Source organism: Sapajus apella, unplaced genomic scaffold, assembly GCF_009761245.1.
Source record: "Sapajus apella isolate SASKATOON/1434 unplaced genomic scaffold, GSC_monkey_1.0 scaffold12, whole genome shotgun sequence".
Classification (NCBI taxonomy): domain Eukaryota; kingdom Metazoa; phylum Chordata; class Mammalia; order Primates; family Cebidae; genus Sapajus; species Sapajus apella.
This window is the reverse complement of record NW_022436952.1, coordinates 15,457,970-15,478,065: the sequence shown is the minus strand read 5'-3', so window position 1 is coordinate 15,478,065 and position 20,096 is coordinate 15,457,970.

Sequence of the window (20,096 nt, the reverse complement as noted above, 5' to 3'; positions counted from 1 at the left end):
TGAAGCAGGGCGAGGAGGGAAGCAGGTGGCCTTAGTCCTTCCCCGCCCTCCTCCGCCCCTTCTCGGAGGACACCACTGGCCATTTGCTGCCCTGGTGGCAGGGGAGGTGCAGCCAGCCCAGGAAGGCCCCAAATCAAAAAGAAGCCATGTGGGCCAGGCGGGTGACTCACGCCTGTAATCCCAGCACTTTGGGAAGTAAAGGCTGGCAAATCACGAGGTCAGAAGTTCGAGACCAACCTGGCCAACATGGTGAAAAGCTGTCTCTACTAAAAATACAAAAATTAGCCTGGTGTGATGGTGTGCTTGTAATCCCAGCCACTCCGGAGGCTGAGGCAGCAGAATCACTTGAACCTGGGAGGCGGAGATTGTAGTGAGCCCAGCTCTCACCGCTGCACTCCAGCCTGAGCGACAGAGTAAGACTTTGTCTCCGGCCCTGACCAGAGGGCCTCAGGTCGAAGGGGGAGGAGGGGTTGGGGACACATCTACTCCCGCCAGGAGCCTGGAAGCGTGGCATTCCTTAGCCCATGCTGGACCCACAAGCTCAGACCCAGAAGCAGAGATGTGAGGGAGGAGAGGAGCCGGATGTTCCCTCTTTCCAAATGATTCCAGAATTGGCTTGGCTGCATGGCCTCCTGCCCCTGCTGGCAGCCCCCACACTTCCTGATTAAGTCCGGCTTCCCCAGGTGGCTGCTGCCCAGGACTCCCAGATGCAGCTGTGGGTGGAAGGAAGCAACCAGTGTCCTGGCATCACCCCAGACACAAACCTCGTCCCTGATTTGACAGCACTGCTTCTCCCTCCACCCACTGATATGGTTAGAGCCACTCATGGAGGGGGCACAGAAAGCCCCCTCCTGCCGAGAGTTCTTTGCGTTTGGCCTTTCCCCCTTGGAAGCGGCCAGTCTCAGAGCTGTCCTGATTTGTTTAGAACTACAGCTATTCTACCCTGCGCCTGCCAAGTATAGCTGCACTTCCTGTGGACTAGATCTATTCAAACACAAAAATCCGATGTGCAACAAGTACCCATCACCTACTGAATGCAAAAAGGTAAAGGAGGCGCCTCACCCTGAGGGACTTGTAATCTAGCTGAAGAGATGAGACCCAAATACATGGGGAGTTCAGGATCTGGGAACAGCGAGCATACTACTTTCGACTACTGTAGAAAAGATATCACGGGTCTCTTTGTGATTAATTATCAAATGAGTGGTTCTGACAGTGATTGTTCTCCTTGTCCCGGGGAGAGAGGACATGCTTCAGGCTTTTGTGGTCAGGAACACTGCGCTGGGACAGGGGGCAGGGATGGTGGTGACGGGAGGGAGGCCTGGGTTTCAGTTGCTTCTTGAAGGCTGAACGCATCAGATCTATAAATAGAACTCATGATTCTTTTTGCTTTGGGAAACATACAGACTAACTGTCCTTTCTAGATTAGCGCTGGATCCCAGTTTCCTGCTCTCCCGTCATCAGGGTGCTCAGAAAATGTAATTTGATAAGTAAAAATGACCTTTTATGAGCACCTACAACATGCCCGTTATTGCACAGTGCACATTACAAAAAATATTTCTGGTCTTTTCGGCAACACTTATTGGGTGGCCATCCCCTACTCTAACCTACAAGTGAAGCAAATGGGGCTCAGAGAATGTAGGTGTCTTTCCTGAGGTCACACAGCCCAGTCAGGCATGGTGAAGCTAGAATTCAAGGCCGAGGGACTGAGGTTTGCAGAAGGGGCCCGGTCGGTAGCTGCTTTCCAAGGACTTTCCCATATAGATGCCCAATTTCCCACCTTCATGCAGACCTGGTCTCTTGAAGCCTTCCTAACATGCTACATAGATTGAGGACCCAGCTGTGATATTATTTCTCATCTTTTTTTTTTTTTTTTTTTTTTTTTTTTTTTTAGAGAAGGGAAGGGAAGACCAAACAAATGGGGTTGCTGCAGATTTGAAGGTCTGAGCCAGAGGAAGCTTTTCAGAAGGCAGGGATCTCAGTGACTCAAAAGTCCCTCCCGAGAAAATGGATGCCTCCCCGTTCCCGCCATTCATCCTTTTTCTTTTTGGTGACAGAGTCTCGCTCTGCCACCTAGGCTGGAGTGCAGTGGCACTATACTTAGCTCACTGCCACCCTCCACTCCCGGGTTCAAGTGATTCTCCTGCCTCAGCCTCCTGAGTAGCTGGGATTACAGGCGCCTACCACCATGCCTGGCTAATTTTTGTATTTTTAGTATTTTTAACAGAGGCAGGGTTCACCATATTGGCCAGGCTGGTCTCAAGCTCCTGACCTCAAGTGATCTGCCTGCCTCAGTCTCCCAAAGTGCTGGGATTACAGGCATGAGCCACCACGCCTGGCCCTCTTCATCCTTGACCCTCTCTTCTCTCCCTCTCTGCTGATGAGCTAGACCCCTGCTTTTGAAGGAAGCTGAAACCTCAGTCTGTGGAGTGGGGAGAGGCTGGCCCACTAGGCTCTCAGCAGTAGAGGGTGGAGCAGAGCGAAGGAGCATGTGGTGGGGCTGTGTCCACAGACCACGCTGCTGCCCTGCCAGTTTGGTGGAGTGGAGCGTAAATTTCTCCCTTCCCTCTATTTGCTTTCCTGACCCTATAGAAATGAGGTGATTAACACCCACCTTCTCTTTTCTGTTTTCACCAAATCTCTGATCAACCTGGTACCTGCCTTAGTCTGTTTGGGCTGCTATACCTTAGATTGGGTGGTTTATAAACAACAGAAATTTATTTCTCACAGTTCTGGTGGCTGGGAAGTTCAAAATCGAGGCACTGGCCAATTTGATGTCTCATAAAAGTCGGCTTCCTGGTTTATAGATGGCTGTGTTCTCACTGAGTCCTCCTGTGGAGAAAAGATGAGGGAGCTCTTTGGGGCCTCTTTTATAAGGGCACTAATCCCATTCATGAGAGCTCCACCCTCATGCCCTAATCACCTCCCAAAGGCCCCACCTCCTGATACTATCGCATTGGTGGTTAGGATTTCAACAGATGAATTTTGGAGCAATGCAAACATTCAGTTCATAACAGCACTCTTCAAAAACCCCTAGAATTTCAGATGATATGCAGGTTTCCCCTCATGAAAATAAAACCAAGGTGTTCTAGAACAAAAAATATATATGAGTATAAAACAGAAAAGCATGAATCATACATTCCTCTGAAGATAACTATTGTGACATTCGGGTATTCTCTGATTGTAATATTTCTTTTTAATATAAGTGTGATGAAACTACATATGACTTTGTATTCTATTTATTCACTTAGCATTTCCTCAAATTATTTACAAACTCTTGGTGGACATCATTTTAATTACTATATATCATATGGATGTATCATAATTTATTTTTGTTTTATTTTATTTTTTGAGACAGGGTCTCGCTGTGTTGTCCAGACTGGAGGGCAGTGGAGCCATCTCAGCTCACTGCAATCTCCACCTCCTGGGCTCAAGCATCCTCCCACCTCAGCTTCCTGAGTAGCCGGGGCTACAGGCAGGTGCTACCATACCTGGGTGATGTTTGTATTTTTTTTTTTTTTTAGTGGAGATGGGGCTTAAGCGATCCACCTGCCTTGGCCTCCCAAAGTGCTGGGATTATAGGCATGAGCCACTGCACCTGGCCCCATAATTTATTTAACTTCTGTGTGACTAACCATCTAAGTGGTTCTAGCTTTTTGCTACTAACAGTCATATCACAATTTATATATTTGTGCATAAAGATTTTTGACATTTTAGTTTACAACCTTAGGATGGATTCCCAGAAGTGAAATTATGAGGCCAGGGGTAGGAACATGTTTAAGGCTGTTGACATTTTCCCAAATTGCTTTCCAAACAGGTTATATTAATTTATACTTTATTAGGAATCCATAAGAGTGTTAAACATGTCGCACTCTTTCCAGCAATCAATACACTCTTTTAAAAATGAGTTTTTAACTACCTAAGTCTACCATCCTTATAAAACAAAGCATAACAGATCAGGCCGAGGTTGGCTTTGCCCGCACCCTCGTTCTGTTCTACTCCTCGTCTCTCTGTCCATACCCACTGCCAGCTGTGGCTTTCAGTTCCTGCAGGCATTTCCCTTTCCCTTTACTTACGTCATCCAGTCTACTGTTTGATTATGTCCACCTGTTGATGTTTTTAAACGTCTGTTCTTTTTCTCCTTCTAGAACAGAAATTGGTAGACTTTCTTTGTGAAGAGCCGGAGAGTAAGAACTTTGGAGTCATGGGCCATTTCTGCTGTGGCCACAAAACTCTGGTGTTGTGGTGTAACAGCAGCCATAGACAATATGTAAACAATTGAGTGTGACCATTTCCCAATAAACCTTTATCGACAAAAGTTGCTGTCAGGTTGGATTTGGCCTGCAGGCTGTAGTCTGCTGATTCCTGTCCTAGACTGTAAATTCCTTCCGGCAAGGGCCAGGTGGATTCCCCAAGGCCCTGGACCAGGGTTATGCACAGTTACCCTGGGCAATGACTAGAGTGAGAGGGCTGGCATTTTTTTTTTTCTTTTTTTTTTTTTTTTTAGAGCTGGGGTCTCGCTGTGTTGCCCAGGCTGGTCTCAAACTCCTGGGCTCAAGCCCCCCTCCCGCCTCAGCCTCTGAAAGTGCTGAGATTACAGGTATGAACCACCACACCTGGCCTGGCATTTTCAGTACTGAACTTGGGCTTGAGATGGATAGAAAGGACATGGAGACATCATTCTGCATCACCTCCTCTGTCCTCTCTGCTCCTTGTCCCTCTGGTGGGAAGAGGGAGAGGAAAAGGAAGAGACATTCCTAAGTGACTTGAGTCCTTTTGGCCCTGAGAGTGGGAAATGAAAGAGATGCATGGCAGCCTATCTTCCCCAAGCCCTTAGCTGAGCCCAAGTGCAATTCTGCCTTTGGGCCAGGTGTGTACCAGGCAGGGAAACAGTTGAGGGCATCAGTAATGCCACTATAGGCAGAGGAATGACAAAAACTAGCATTTATCAAGCACTTACCATGCCGCAGAACTGTAGCTTCCTATGTCATCCATGTAATAATCCAACAATAATAACATTGCTGACAATGAGGTCAGTGCTACGGTTACTCCATCTGTAAAGATGAGGACATAGAAGAACAGAGAGATTAAGTAACTTGCCCAAACTCTCCCAACTGTGATTAGTGGAGCAGAGGATGGCATCTGGCCCCAGTGCTTCCACTCCTCCCCACCACTCTGATTGCCTCTGTGGCAAACACTCTCAGTTGCCTTCCCGATATCCATTCAGCTCTTCTTCCTTAGTGTCAGAACTTGGAAAGTCATTACTATAGTGGCATTACTGATGCCCTCAACTGTTTCCCTGCCTGGTACACACCTGGCCCAAAGGCAGAATTGCACTTGGGCTCAGCTAAGGGCTTGGGGAAGATAGGCTGCCATGCATCTCTTTCATTTCCCACTCTCAGGGCCAAAAGGACTCAAGTCACTTAGGAATGTCTCTTCCTTTTCCTCTCCCTCGTCCCACCAGAGGGACAAGGAGCAGAGAGGACAGAGGAGGTGATGCAGAATGATGTCTCCATGTCCTTTCTATCCATCTCAAGCCCAAGTTCAGTACTGAAAATGCCAGCACAAAATCACCTTGGACAACATGCCCAGGTGACAAACTCATCTCCAGTCTCCCTTGCCGTTAGATGTAGTCAATTAAGTGGAAACTCTTTGGCTGTTTCTCCGTCCTCCGGCTTGGAATATAAACGTGATGACTGGAGCTCCAGCAGCCACTGTGAAGCCCCAGTGTGGATGGAAGCCATGTGCTGAGGATGGTGGAACAGAAGCAAAAAGGATCCTGGGAGCTCTCAGATCAGCTCCTGGCTGCCATATTCTGGACTCTTTTTTTTTTCTCTATAACACAACAGAGAAACAAATCTCTATTCTGTTTAGGTCACATTGATCAGTTCTCTCTTACAGGAAGATAAATGTAATTCCTAAGGGTTAAAGCCTCGAAGAAGAAACCAGAACTGCTCTTATAACACACAAGAGATTTGCGAAGAGGAGTCCATCTGGCAGGATCCAAACGCGTTTCTCATTCCCCATCCAAGTCCAGAGTCATCAAATGCAGTGGGACAAAATGACTGATATGTCCCAGGGAGTGAGCAGAAGTGGGAGGGGAGGAAGTGGGCTAAAAGGAGAAGAAAAAGACCCAAGGCAGGAGGGAAGGGTTTTCCTTACCAGCTTTGAGGGGGGTGGCCACACGGAGCCAAGAGCTGAGGCTGAAGGCCTTGTGTCCTTTGAGGAGAGGGACCCCAAATTATCTGTGGCTTCCGAACAGATAAGACAATACCACGTGGACCTCAAACAAAGACCTATTGTTTATGGCCTGGATCCATGTGGGTTGACCGAATACCATCAGGCTGCGTGACAAGGACCTGCACCACCCTCCCCCCCGCCTCTGGCCAGTGCCCGAGTGGTGAGGTTACTCATGGAGAGGCTATGGTTTGGTGGAAATGAAGCCAGCTGGAGGCCCAATATCCGCATACTTTCCCCGGGAGTCAGCCGCATGCAGAGTCAACCCGTTGCCAAAGCAGAGGGAGCTTAGGGTCACTAAGTAAGGCCTGCCACTTAAAGAGTTGGTTCCAGATCCAGCAATCCTCTTTAAAAAGAACAGATTTTCACCTGCCATCCTCCCTGCGTTCTGATCTCCAGGAGGGGGAGCAACAACGTCAAAGAAGAGATTCTCTGACACAAGAGCCTCAGGATTCCAGGCAGCAAAAACAGAACTTTTCTCTCCAACTTTGGTTCCAGGGTTCTGCTGGGAGCTCTCTACTGATACTTGTAGTAATCTGCAAATGGCACATTGGTATCACAGGTGGGAAGCCTGGGGCTCAGGGACTCACGGGTCAAGAAGATCCGCGGCCAGGTGAGGGGGTGAGGTGAGTAGTAAACCCATTTTGTGGGAGGATAAATACAGAGGAAGGTCTCTTTCTGAACTGAAACAAAGAGAAGGAGAATCCTTATAAATGCCCCTGGGAGAGGCCTGCCCTGTGCGGTTAACCTTGAAGGAAAGTCACTGACTGAGGCTTCACATTTCATCCTTGTCCTGACAAGTCCAGCATTTCCAAGTTTTCCTTTAGACGACTCCGTATCAAGACAATCTGTAGATTTTTTTCCAGTCAGCATATTGGCTGCAAAGATAATGTAGGTATTTTCAGTCAGCCCGGAGCAGGAGAGATAAGAGGGGAGAGAACCAGGGAGAAGTTGATTGAGTGACCAAGATAAATTGACTGTACCACAGGAAATCGAAATGCAAAAATAAGGACTAGGAGCAACTGAAATATTTAAAAAGATAGAGAAGGGAATGGCAGTCTAAGGGAACAGACTCACCCCTTCATTGCCTGAGCTCCTGAATATTGCAAAAGAGAACAGGGTCGAAAAAGGACCAGAATAGAAACTAGCCATTAAGGGAGACAGAATGAAGGGTTTGGCTTACAAATGGGATTATAATTAAGAAAGGAGGAGAAATCAGAAGGGTTTGGGGTTTGTCTTCTTGGCCTCTATTCTCGCCTAGGTGATGTCTGAGACAGAATACTTCTCTATATTGTGGTTTCTGCCTCCCAGAAGCCTTTCTCTTGTCCTTCCTCTCGGGGGAGAGAACTGCTGTCTTCTTGGTCGGGAGGCAGTGGGGATATTGGTAAGAAGTCAGGCTTGGCTGCTGTAACCAAGGGACCCAATAGTAATTGAGTAGCTTATATAAGACAGAATTTACTTCTCTGTTGTGTAAGTTTGAGTGAATGTTCCAGAGTCCCTGAGGGGTTCAAGTTCCTTCTCTCAGGCCTTGGCTTTGTCGACAGGTTGAGGCTGGGCTGCTGTGGCTCCAGCCACCAGGAAAGGGAGAGAACGTAGGGAAGGCTCAGGCTTGGACGTGGCACCCCTCATTTCCACTCACATTTCTTTGGGGACATCTTAGTCATATGGCCCCCACCTGGCTGTAAGGGAAGCCAGGAAATAGAGTCTCACCATGTGCTCAGGAAGAAGGGAGCGCCATTTGGGGGACGAGCAGGGTTCAAGGCCACTGAGAACTAGTGGGAGGAGGAACAGGAGTGGCTGAGGTGCTGGTGGGTGGTAGGCTCTGATGAGGGCCTTGATAAATAAGAGAGCTACCCCATCCATCTGGGGCCCTGATGTCCTTCTGCTGGCGGGGACATCACAGCCTACGAGCTGACCACATTCCACTGTCAGTACAAGCAGACTCTGGCAGCAGATGTGTTTCTCAGTGAAGCTGTGGCGACATCTCTCCGTGTCTCCTTGCAAATGATCAGCTCCCACCTCCACCCTGGCACCAACCTGGGCTGCCGGAGACTGAAATGCATGTTGCCCCTTATCATGAATGGGAGCATCATCTTTGCAGAAAGTCTCCCTTCTTCATCGTTGCAAATTGAGAGTACAATCCAGGATGGAAGGAGATCAAACATCAGCATCCAACGGGGGAATGAGGCCTCCTGAACTGAGTATTGGGCTCAGGAGGGAAGTGAGGGTTCATGAAGCACAGACCACCCTTTGCAATGAGCAGCAAGGTGGGTGTCTCTTTCACAGGTGGGGGTGGGGTGTTTCCATCCAAGGGGCCCCAGTCAGCTTGAAGCCAGCCTGCTCTTCTCAGATGGACTTGGTTTACATGTGTGCTAATTATCAGGCACTGGCAACCTCTCCAGTGCTGGTAACTTCGGATCAGTCTTCACATCTTTTCACCAGTGCCTCCATGATCAATAGGCAGACATCAGCTGGGGCTGGCCACTGGGTAATCCAGATCTGATGCTTCGGCCCTTCCAAACATAACCTAATTCCCCTCTCTATTTTTAAGGATAAAAATCTGTGCGTAAAACACCCGAATGATTCAGAGGGCATGATGTAGCTTATCCATTTTTTCCTCTCATATCTTCAGCTTGGCATTTCTTTAAAACAATGAAACTATTTTTTTTCTTAGATATGAAACATGGCCTCAGAGACCTTGACTTGAAGTCAGAAGATCTAGACTCTCTTGAGGTCTCTGTAAAGAGCTCACCCAGGCTGCAAACGATTCTCTTCCTGAGGTCTCTCCCCTGTGTGACCTGAGAGTCGGTTGAGGGTTCATTCCTCAGGAATTTGCAAGAAAGAAAGTGTTTATGCGAGAAGAAGCCTTTCATATTCTGAACTTGCCAGACTGTGTTTTCTGGGGCAAGGTACCTGGATCGTACTATTCAGGGTTGGCAATGTACTTCAGATCTTGCTTATTTAACTTGTTTTTGCTGAAGTCTGTAGTCTTATTTAGACATAGAACCTTGAGGAAACCTACTTCCCAATTCCCAAGCGTATGCCTCATTTCCTTCCTCTCCTGGTCAACCCAGGCTCTTGTCAGGACACCTTCTCATCAATCTGAAAACTTTGAAATGCAGAGTGCAAAGCTCTTTTCTTCCCTTTTAAAAATAGAGTTTATTTTTCATTCTCTCTGTAAGCCATGCCAGTTCAATATAAAAACTGGAAAATAGAAAGTAACCAGGTAATTGAATGGGGTGCAGGCAGAAAGCAACTTTACTCTTCCCCCCACTTGCCTGGCACCCTGGCTCTGTGGATTCATTTTTCCTTTCTCTTGATCTTTGGATACTCCCAGGTATTAATTAAGAGTCTTGTTCCTTCAGGTAATAAAATGTCAAGTCGCAGTCTCATCTCAAACTCTGATGCAGTTGAGAACTTCTCCCCTTGCTGAGCTTGGCATGTGGGCACAGGCATATATGTGGTCACCCCTTCTGTTTCTCCCTTGCGCCCCCTGTCGGTGGTCGGCTTCTCCCTGGGCCAGTGTGGGAGGGAGAAGGAGAGGCTTAAGGGGCCAGCAAAGTCTTGGTTGACTGGAACTGTTATAACCTGGCATCCTGAGTGTGCGTGTCTCCTGTGTGTGCTCTTCAGGGTTCTTTGGAGACACCATCTCGCCCCGGCCGGCCGAGGATTTTCCGGGACGGGACGGCGCTTCCTCCAGCTGGTTCCATACAATCGCTCATTTACAGCCATCTACTCCTCCGCGGGGCCTCCGCACTGCTCCAGCAGGGAGCACTCGCTTCTAGGGGATCCACATTTAAGCCATAGGCAGCCATCTTTCTCAGGGGAAGTCCATGTCTGGTCCATGGGAAGCGCACCTGTATCCTCGCACCACCAAACCTTACAAGTGCAGCGCTTCCCACCCCCGCCCTGCCTCTCGGCTGCCCGTCCATGTAGGCCATCCCAGCTGGACCTCTGTCTTTGATTTCGGAGCATGAATCAGGTTGCATTCCTGCATCCTTCAAATTCTAGAGGCATAGAGCAAATGAGCAAATTCTTCGAGTGGTTCTAAGTGCCCCTGCCTTTGCATTCAATAACTCTCTCTCTCTCCTTAAAGAAATCTTTGCTCTCAATCTCTTCACCCTGATTCATGCATTCACAGCCTTCTCTGAAAACACTGGAGATCAATGGTGTCCTAGCGCTGACTGAACTGGAGATCCTGCCATGCTGGCCCAGCATCCTGCTTCACTCGGCAGCCATGATTTTCTACCTTCTGGCCTCAGTAATACTCAGACAAGAATCCCATTTTAACATCTAGCACGGTAGCTGTAGCAGGTTTTTTATGGCTCCAGATCAATTTCAATCCGGGATCATGGCCCTTTGGAATACAGCTTGGCAGCTCCTCCCATCCAGAGGAGAAGTCTGCTTGTCTACTCTTTGCAATTTGGTTGGCTTTGAGACCTGCTTTGTCCACATAGAAAGGGGCAGAAAGCAAAGCGAGGCAGCTTCTGAGGCTAGAACTTCTGAGTCATTGCTGCTTCCACCTTTGCTCTCCTCTAGGAACAATGCCCTGAGACAGCCATCCATGAAGAAGCCTGGGATGAAAGACCACGTGGAGGAAAAGGCCCACCATCGTTCTGCACCAATGGCATAAGGGAGGCTGACTCGGACCTGCCACGGCAGTTGACTCTCCAGCTGACAGCAGCTGCCTGAGTGAGCCCAGACAAAACCTGCTGAGGAACCAGCCTGCTAGCAAATGGAATCAGGAGAAATAATAAATAGTTTTGTTGTTTTAAGTCACCAACTCACAAACAGAGTATAAGAAATAGTCAATGGATATAGTTTTAAGTCTCTACGTGTTGAGATGGTTTGTTGTAACAATAGGTAACTGGAACAGTAGAATATTAGAAAGAGGAAAAATAATCACCCATGATCCCATCACAGAAAGATGACTGTTCTGCTCTTTTTTTTTTTTTTTTTTTTTTCTGAGACAGAGTCTCACTTTGTCACCCAGGCTGGAGTGCAGTGGCACAACCTAGGTTCACTGCAACCTCTCCTTCCTGGGTTCAAGCGATTCTCCTGCCTCAGCCTCCTAAGTAGCTGAGCCTACACGTGTGTGCCGTCATGCCTGGCTAATTTTTCTTTTTCTTTTTTTTTTGTATTTTTAGTAGAGATGGGGTTTCACTATGTTGGCCAGGCTGGTCTCAAACTCCTGACCTCAGGTGAGCTGCCCACCTCAGCCTCCCAAAGTGCTGGGATTACAGGTGCGAACCACCGCGCCTGACCAAAGATGACTGTTCTTAACATCTGTAAGCTTTTCCTTTTGTTCTCCTTTTTTTCCTACACATATATTTTCAACATTTTATTCTGAAAACTTTCAAACACATAAAAAAGCTTACATTCCATACCCACTACTTAGATTTTACAATTATCTTTTTTAGTGCATTTCAAAGCCATAAACATCAGTACCCTTCATCTGTAAACACATTAGCATTCTGCATATGATGTTTTAAGTAGTTATAATCATAAAATGCCTAATATGTAATTTTATATCCCGCTTCATTCAATTATTTTGATATCATTAACACACTTGAATGTTAAACTCTTTGTAAAATTTATTTTTAATGACTGATAATGTACAACGAAGCAGATATACCATCATGTTTTTTTCAATTTCTGATTGTTGGATAGCTATGATTTTTCTTCCTTTGTATCTGTTCATGTAAGCTACACTTCAAATACCCTCATTTTCAGGTAGAGAAAAAAGGCCAGCGGGCTTACATGACTCATCTGATTGGCTCTGGAATAAGAGACAGTGTGTAAAACTTGTTAAAGAAAATATTTTCTGTTGCGGGAGAACGTGTGTTTTTGGCATCAAAGAGAGCTTGTTCCATCACTTTTCAGTTTTGTGACCTTGATCAAATTCCACAACCTCTCTAATCTTGCTTTTCCTCATCTATGAAATGGGAGTAGTAATTGTAGCTACCTCAGCTGAAAGAATCAGAACGAGATCATTCAATAATACTCCCAGGACAGTGCCCGACACGTCTTCATTATCGCCATTAATATCCACATCCATGAAGTTTTAGAAACAAAGGTATTTGCACTTACCAATTATTGCAAGTGGAAGTAAAATTCAGCAAAGCTTAATTCACAAACAATGCAAAAGCCAAATGCAATCAAGAAAGTTCATGAGCAGGCACTGACAGGATGCAAAACAATGCTTTCCCATAAATATCCAGACAGCCAGGGCAGACATGTGACTGGCATGCAAGGGCATAGCTATTTTTTTGCTTGTTTTCAACAGATTTCCATTCTGGCTGGTCAGTGACTATGTCTAGTTGTTACAATTTTTGGACCCCACCTACCAATCAAACCAAAAGCAGACAGAGAGCTAGCTCTCAGTCCTTGCTCGTATTTACTCTGAAGAGGAAAATGACGCCAACTCTGAAGTTCTCCATAGGAGTTACCTCCAACACTAGGGGGAAGAACCGAGCGAGGTTTATGGGTTGAGTCCCAGAGCCAATGTCAGATCATGTCTAAGGAATCAGCTCACGGGTCAAAGCTGGCAGTCTGTGTGCAAGAATGATCATCACAAAAGGGGTCGTAGGTAGGGAGACAAGGTGATGGGCAAGTCAGAGAAGCTGGGAACAGGCCAAGGAGGTGGGGTCTCAGTGGACACCGGAGGTTGTTTCTGTTGAGCCAAGGATGGAGGTGGATCACATGGGCAGGAAAGCTCCCCCTAACGGGCCAGGCTGGAAAGGACTGCTGCATGTTGCTTTTCTCATGCCCACTGGACTCTAATAAGAAATCTGACAATCTCATCTAGGTCAAGGTCTTCGTTATAATCATGATCGTCTTCATCATGAACAACATCCTAAAATGAGGGAGTGCAGTGCGGTTCTTTGAAGGACTAGGAGGCCCCTGGGGGCAATCTTACCACCTGGATTACATTTGGCTATTTCCTTACCCTCTTCTTCTTTCTCCTAAGGAAATAAACATTTGGCTCTCAATAGCTCTGTTAATGTTTTCTCCTGGGAGAGTAGTAGAAAGCCTCTTTCCAATGAGTCCACTAAGGTGGGAATTATCTCCCACCACATCTCCGTCCCCTTTGTCCTGTAAACAAGGGAGGGAATCAACACAAGAGCCCTGAACTCAAGACGGGATCCATGTACAAGACTAACTCACATTTTTTGCTCATTGTTTAAAAAAGCAGAACCTCTTCCTATCTTTCACTGTCTTCTCAAAATTTTTGACTCATGTGATCAAGTCTATTAGGGTTCCCAAAGCTTTGAGGCTTAAGTAGCAAGAAATCCCAAACTTTCCAGCGATACTTACGGCTCTCAATTCAGAATTTTTTTCTTTCTTTTCACCCAGGTTATTCAGGGAACAGGGTGGGCTAGAAAAGAGAGAGATCAATGGAAGTGCTGAGGCTGTTGGCTAATGGCCTTTAGATTGCAAAGATTGGGCAAACAGATTTAGCACACTGATTCAACATATTAATTGTTTGTTAACCTTTGTATAACCTTTAGGAAGCCTCTGAATGTGTGGATTTAAAACCCAAAGTACACTCGAGGTATTCCCACCGCACAACCCACTTTTACAAGGTGTTAAAACTCATTAATTTTCTGTTGAAGCTGGGCAGGAAAGGGGGGTTTGGGGGAACAAAGCACACTAAATAGAGAACTAATCAAGCAAATTAATGTATGCAGAAGGCTCGCTCCCAGTCTTTCAGAAATATCCATTTGTTACCTATATAAGCTATAATTACATAAAATGCAAGTGATGGCGAGATAGAGTGTGATTTAAGGGTTGAGAGAGCAAACATAATAACAATAGCGTAATCCTAATAGCCATCATCACTCTAATAATGTTGGCCCTTGGCTAACGCCCTCGTTTAGGGATCTCCGAGCCTGTTAGCCACGCTAATTAATCCTCTCGCTGTCCGGCTGTGAGGGTTGCTCAGAGCCATTACCCCCTCATGCCTCAGGTGAGAGAGATGGACATCAGAGCTGGGAGGAAGCCGGGAAGAGGTTGTGGAATCCCATTCCCCACCCCACTCTCCTGCCCCGGTGCCCAAGCAAGCTCCAAGCTGAAGGCCAGCTCTAGACTGGCAGGTCATGGCCTTGGTTCTAGGACGCCTGAACGAGAAGAATGGATAGCCCATGCTATCCATTTAGTAACTGAACCATTCAAACAAATACTCTTCTGGTAGGGAGAAACCCTTAGAGGCCATCTGGTCTACCTCAAGCACTGAAACCTTCAAACTCCCTCCAAAGACCATTGTCCGCCTTGTTCTTCAAGCCCTGGAGTAACAGATTGCTGATTCTTTGGGTCCCCTGCGCTTCTCTGTTGTGATTTCTAGGACTGCTGTTCTTTCTTTCAATGTAAGTCCCATGGACTGCAACCCAGCTGACTTGAGGCTGTACATTCTCCTCCTAAGGAAGAGAGCTGTTTTAACACTTTACACTGTCTCGCACCAGTCTCTCCAAAGCTAACAACTATAGAATTAGCACACATCAGAGTATTCTTACCGAAGATGGGCCTTTGGAGTCTCCTAGTGATCTAGCCGCAGAATAAGAGAGATCTTGCTCTGTAAATCGTCTCTGCAATCTTCCCTAATTGGCTATTCATCCGGAAGTCAATCCACTTTTTGGAATGAACCAAACCAGGGCTTGGGCCTCTTCTGTGCAGACATCCTGAGCAGTCCCCGATGTCCTTTCCCTGCAGAAGCGATCCCTGTCAATCCCTTTCTCTCTCGCCGTGGGCCCTGTCTCTTCCTTCCTTCTCCTCTGTCCACTATCTTCTCCAATCAGTTGCATAAAGCCCAGCTGAGCTGCTCTAGGTGTGTGACTTTCAGCTTATTTCTCAGCCTCTTTCTGCCTCAGTTTCCTCTCCTGCAAAACAAAATGTTTGAACGAGATGACTTCCCAGGTTGCTTCCAGGACACAGAGTAAGAGGTGAGATAACGCTTGCATCTTGGCCCCACCAGGGTGGCTGTAGAAATGAGAACCCTGCCCGCCTCTGTACACAGGTGGTAGGAAGAGGTGGGGCTTCCGGCCCCTTATACAGTCCTCAAAAGATACAGCTGCTCTCTAGGCCTCCCGAACCTGGGGTGGGTCAGCTTAGCCGGGCATCCTGCAAACTGCCACACCCACAGCCCCTCCTTCCCCGCCTCACACACCTGGCCCTCAACACTCTGCGCTTTCTCTACCATCTTGGTCATGAGCTGTGCAGCCCACACCTGAGTCTTTGACCAACAGAAGTGATGGGAAGACATCAGCTTCTTAAAGTTCTGCCTTACCTCTTGGTTAGAAGCACAAACAAACAGCAACAACAAAAGCCAAAACAAAAAACAGAGAGAGAGAGAGAGAGAGAGGAAGAGAGACAGAGAGAGAGAGGAAGAAACAGAGAGAAAGAGAGGAAGAGAGAGAGAGGAAGAGAGAGAGAGAGAAGAGAATGTAAAAAGAATCCCACCTTTCAAACTTACCAGAAATGTCTTCAAACCAGCCATGGAATGAGCACTAGAGAGGGGCCCTGAAGCTGGGCTGTCGCTGTGGAGCCCTGGCAAGGCCCTAGGCCTCCCTTCTTTCTGTTTCTCCGTGAGATGACTGGAAAGGCTGCCTCTTGCACCAGCATCAGATGAGCTGTGCGGGAAACCGTGTGCCGCTGCGTGGAGGGGCACAAGCGCACACCGAGCCTTCCTCTGTGTGGAGCACCGGGTCCCCCAACACTCCCAGCCACCCTGTGAGGCCGGCAATAGGGTTGGCACCATTAGCCTCTCCATTTTGTAGCAGGGGAAACTGAGGCTCAGAGTAACTTTCCCTAAGTCACATGCTAGTAAGTGTCCCGGCAGAGATTTGTACCCAGGCTCACTGATGTCCCGTCGTGACAAGGTGGTCATCTGCTAGATGTCATTACAGTGGCATTGCCGTCTCAAGCTTGCATTGCTCACTTTGGGTTGAGGTAAAGAGAGACTCATGTGTAGGTGGTGCCTAGAGACAGAAAGGGTAGCAAGCACAGCCTCATCCTTCCTGGCAAAGCCCCCAGGACTCAGAGCTGGGTCCTCTGGCTGAAGAAGGGTCTTCTTGCTAGAGTTTTGGGGCTGCCCCTGCCCAGTGGGCTGGCCAGGCCTTCTCTGGGGCTGACACAGCCTCCCCCGTCATGGAATTGTTTCTCCTGCCCACCCCCTGAGTTTTTTCTGTCCTGGGCGTGGCCGCAGCTCTTGATTGACTCATTCCCATGAGTTTCTAAAGCTCAGTCCTGTCATATCCCACCCGGTGCCTTGCCCGGCCCTCTGCTGCTGGCTGTCTTTACAGATGTGCCTTGTACCTACCAAATCTTGAATTTATTTCCTGGGCCTCCCAGTTTGCACCCACCCATCCTGGTCCCAACACACCTGCACCCCGGCATTGCAGCCGGACACCTGAAGGAAACTGACTTGGCTGGGGTCTAGGGCTGCAGCACTGGCTGTTAGCTAGCAAGCACCTCCAGGGTGCCTGCTCCTTGTTGAGATGTGCTGGAAGAATCAAACACACAGCAGAGTTTTGAGGACTTAGTATGAAAAACAAAGATGTATCCCAGGACCTGGGATATTTTTGAGACATTAGCTCATTGGGTAATTTGGGATCCTCTGCTGCTTTCCCTCCTTCCTTCCCCACTCCTGAGAGACACTTAGAGGCACTCGGTCTACAATACATCAACCGGTGTATTTATTTAGCACTGACAGTGTATCAGGCACTGAGCTTTTCTGTGCATATCTTATCTAAATCTTCCAACAACCCTGTGGGGTGAGTACTGTTACTACCTCTGGCCTACAGTGGGGGAAACCAAAGCTCAGAGACACACAACATGGTTCTATTACAAACCATGTTGCCATGAAACACAAGCTCAGAGAATTTTGCCTGAAATCATAGCTGAGAGAAATGAAGCCAGGACTCATGGCCTGATCAAACTTCAAAGTTCACGCTTAAAACACACTGATGTTTGTTGTACTTTAATTTTTTAATTCTGAATCTCTCCTTCCTTCCTTCCTTCCTTCCTTCCTTCCTTCCTTCCTTCCCTCCCTCCCTCCCTCCCTCCCTCCTTTCTTTCTCTCTCTCTCTCTCTCTCTTTCTTTCTTTCTTCTTTCTGTCTCTCTTTGTCACCCAACTGGAGTGCAGTGATGCAATCTCAGCTCACTGCAACCTCCGCCTCCTGGGTTTAAGCAATTCTCTTGCCTCAGCCTTCTGAGTAGGTGGGATTACAGGCACGCACCACCACACCTGGCTAATTTTTGTACTTTTAGTAGAGATGGAGTTTCCCCATGTTGGCCAGGCTGGTCTCGAACTCCTGACCTTAGGTGATCCACCTGTCTCAGCCTCTCAAAGTGCTGGGATTACAGGTGTGAGCCACTACACCCAGCTGACATTTTCATGATAAAAATTTACAAGTAAGATGTCAAAGAGCTCCTTCACAAGCCTCTTCCTACCATCTCTTTTACCTAAACCCTCCAAAGGTAACCACTGCCTGTGCATTTATTTCTATAGATTTGCTCATGTACCCATATTTAGATATTAAGGGTTTTTTTTTTTTTTTTTTTTTTTACATAATGCTATGTTGTATACATTATTTTTTGACTATATTTTGTTTTCTTTTAAGCTGTCTTAAAAGTCTTTCTACATCAGTAGGTTAGAGTCACTTCATTGTTTTTAATAACTGTAGAATATTCTGTCATAGGTAGGCACCATCAATTTCCCCAGTGAGGAATGGGTAAGGTTGTTTCTTACTTTTCGTTATGCACCATGTTGCCATGAACACCCTTATGTATACGACTTTGCATACATCTGTACTATTGCTGTGGGGTGGATTCCTGAGATTGCAGGGTCAAAGGGTGTGTACATTTACATTTTTTTCTTTTTGAGACAGAGTCTCACTCTGTCGCCCGGGCTGGAGTGCAGTGGTGCGATCTCAGCTCACTGCAACCTCCACCTCCCAGGCTCACGACATCCTCTTACCTCAACCTCCCAAGCAGCTGGGACTAAAGGCGCGCATCACCACGTCTGGCATTTTTTTTCTTTTTTAATTTTTTGTAGCGATGGTTTCACCATGTTGTCCAGGCTGATCTTGAACTCCTGGGCTCAATCAAGCAATCCACCCACCTCAGCCTCTCAAAGTGCTGGGATTACAGGCAAGAGCCACTGCACCTGGCCATTTGCATTTTAATCACTATTAATACATTGTTTTCGGAAAAGCCTTTACTCCGCCTCCTCTACCGCGATCTGAGATGCCTGTTTCCCCACATCCTCACCAGACCTATGCGTCTTCTGGCTTTATCATTTTTGTCTAAGAGGCTCTTCGTAACATCCACTAACCCTCCTGCCCCACTTCCCTACCTCAGAACCCCTAACCCATGACACCTTAAGTTTCCTGCTATCCAGCCACAGTGACCACACCATAGTCCTAGTGTGGGGTCGTTCCCTGGGTAACAATTTGTCCCCTACAGTGACATCTGGAGACATCACTAGCATCGCTGTTTAATATTTATCAGGAACCTGCTGTGTGCTGGGCCTACGCAGCAACCAAGACCTTTGGGAAGAAAACGTGCAGTGATCTGAAAGGCAGAGATCACTTAATAAAATGCGACAGCCCTATCAGAAGCCACGGGGGGACCACTGTTTCCCGGGGCTTCTGTGTGCTACTGGTGAAGCAGGTGGGGGTGTGTTCCCCTCTGAGAAGCCACATTAATATGGCAGCTGGTCTCCTACAGGACGTCTGTGCAATTTGATGGAGCTCATCACTTTTCAGTCTACGAGCAATTAAACGGCTCCAGGAAGCCCTGTATCTTTACGTCACCCCCTAATGACTTGGGGTGGGGATAAGAGTGTGGACACAAAGAGCCCACATCTGTGAGTAATTGCCAAAGTTATCACCTTTCTTCCAAGGCCAAATGTCCGGTGCATTTCCCATTCCTCTACCCCCGCCAAGACCCGAAAACAGCTGGCTTTGTCCCTGGCATGCACCTCTGGAATTAAATGTCATTTGCGCAGCCCATAATTGCTTGAAGAGACACCACTTCTTTTTGTCTTTCCCAGGCTCTGATACCTTGAACCCGGCCCACTCCCGCTCCCCGCCCCACGCAGACTTTTGTTTCCCTGAGTCCCATCCCAGGGCCTGTCAGATCACATTTTTTATTGCATCGAGACAAAAAGCCATCTGGAGCTCCTGGTCTCCGCTGTCAGTGGTCTGCCGTTCCCAGCGTCTCTTGCCAGGCCCCCAGTTAGGAGTCTCACCCCCCCACCCTCAGTCTTTATGCTGCACCCCTCGCTCTGCCCCTCCTCGGCTCTGCTGCCTTTGTCCCCCTGCTGCTCCCTCCCTATCACTGGGCTGCAGCGTACCTTGGCCTGGCAGAACAATACAGGCTGTCAGCTCTTATTAAGCACGTGGGGGGAGAGCACCACAATTTCAGGTGGCTGAAAGCTTACAAATTCTTCATTTGGTTCTGCGAGCCCCAAGTCTCTCTCCTGGTTGCCAATAATACTTACTTTGGGCTGCAGCTATTCTTCTTTTCTTTTCTTCTTGCCTCTTAAACCTAAATAGCACTTCAGGTGAGAGCCTTCGTGAGGTCATCGAAGCCAAGGACTGGAAGTGGGTGGGAGACAAACTTGTTGCTCTTTAGCTCCAACAGCCCAGCAGGGAGCAGATCAGTGGATGCCAGTGTGCAGGGGCTGGGGGTGGAGGGGTGGTGAGAAGAAAGACAGGCCACTGCCCCTCCCCTGCAGGCTGGGCAGGGTACTAGGAATTCTACTTGTGGTTTTGTGTGTGTGTGTGTGTGTGTGTGTGTGTGTGTGTGTGTGTCTGTATTTAAACCCCAGGCCCAGGTGACCTCTGGAGTCCCAACGTGC